The sequence below is a fragment of the Echinops telfairi genome, unplaced genomic scaffold (genome assembly GCF_000313985.2).
Source record: "Echinops telfairi isolate 266 unplaced genomic scaffold, ASM31398v2 ScPeMD7_2565;HRSCAF=3150, whole genome shotgun sequence".
NCBI lineage: Eukaryota > Metazoa > Chordata > Mammalia > Afrosoricida > Tenrecidae > Echinops > Echinops telfairi.
The window spans coordinates 1,933,411-1,935,014 of record NW_022106463.1 but is presented as its reverse complement, the minus strand read 5'-3'; the positions used below and the strand labels follow the sequence as shown (position 1 = coordinate 1,935,014).

Below are 1,604 nucleotides of genomic sequence, written 5' to 3'. Positions count from 1 at the left end.
GAAGGAAATATTTAACATTACTTGGTCCCACAATGAATAAAGTTGTATCATCCCAATAATAAGACTATTAACTTTCAACTGAGATACTCCGGTTTTAGAGAATGTATGGATGAAATCAGTCTGTTTCAGAACAAAATAATAGTGTTCATAGGCTTGATATTATGAAAACCAAAGTGGAGATGATGGTAGTTACGAGGGGGAAGGGAGAAAAGAGAGAAGGTGAGATGGGTGGACAGGGTGGGTTTCAGATGGTACCACTGGGTGCTCACACCAGACCCCAAGGTTGGGAGAACCCCACACTGGTTTAATGCTGTTGCCGCCATCTAAAAATTCATAATCATTTTTTTAACAAGGGTCTTTGCATTTGCATTTTCTACTGAGTCATAACAAAAGGTGCAGCTGGGCCTGGAGCTACACTCAAAGTTAGAAGTTGAAATTGCCTCTGTAGCTAATACAATAAGGTATTAAAATATATCCCTCATAGTAGAGTCCCTAGCAGTGAAATCAGTTAATATATTTGGCTTCTAGCCTAAAGGTGGCTCATTCTAGTCCACTGGTTTGTTAATACCATTCACGTTAGAAGGTAATCCAATAGCAAAGGTGCTGAAACTGTGATGTGATGGTACTGAGATGCAGGGAGAAATGGTCATGGGAACATGTGGATTAACTGAGTCCCCAGCCATCTTATCAAAATCGGTAAATAATCACGTAAACACAATGTATAAAATTGAAAATGACCACTGAATGAAAGAAATAAAATTAATTGTGCCTGAGGAATGGGTCCCACTGCTTTTTATCATTGGCCTAGTGTATTTGCCTCAAAACTTGCTACAAATATTACCGTGATTTTTTTAGTTAACATAAAGACTATCTAAAATCCTCCCTCTCATCCAGCTCCGGCAGCACTGGCCCTAACCCAGGCTCTCCTCCGTCCACAGACTCAGCTGGCAGCACAGACTCATACTGGTGTCAGATGCAGGAACCTGTGCGTAAGTAGGGACTCAGGGTTCCTGGAGATATACGAGAAACCGTTGAGCAACCACCATTCCCAAACAAAAAAATAAACCCATGCATGAGAAAAGCTGACTCAAGCGAACCCAAAGAATATGACTGCACCAATTCCCAAATCTGATCTGATAAAACAATTTAAGGAATTTCCTGGAGTCTAAAATAAACTTACAGAGACCTGATTGGGAGTGTGTGAAAGATTTCACAACAAGAGAAGTAAAACCTGAAGAGACCACCTGTTCATAGCATTGTGCATGGAAATACATAAAAACGGGGCAACGAACATCCATTGGAGCTTCAGGAATATCATATACAGTAAAATGAAGCTCTAGCAGCCAAAGCAGGCCTCCATGGCCAACCACCATCGAGAAGTTCCACTGGATGAACTTGGTATGTGAATTTGCAGTGGAAATTAGGATTTGTTTGATAAAATGCCTCAAGAGCAAAAACCACCGTGCCAAACTGTCCAGCAAATGGGAACCACTAGAGAAACAGAACTGTTATGTGCCAGGAATAATCAAGGAGAAGGTCTTGTGCAATGAAAATATTAAGATGCCACACTTGTTGAGGCCTTGAGATTCAACAGCTTGGTCAAT

General features: G+C 40.9%; 1 pseudogene; it reads left to right on the top strand.

The window, feature by feature from the left end:
* Positions 1-1,106: 1,106 nt before the first annotated feature.
* On the top strand, positions 1,107-1,393 carry LOC105979723 (annotated as a pseudogene).
* The last annotated feature ends 211 nt before the right edge of the window (positions 1,394-1,604 follow it).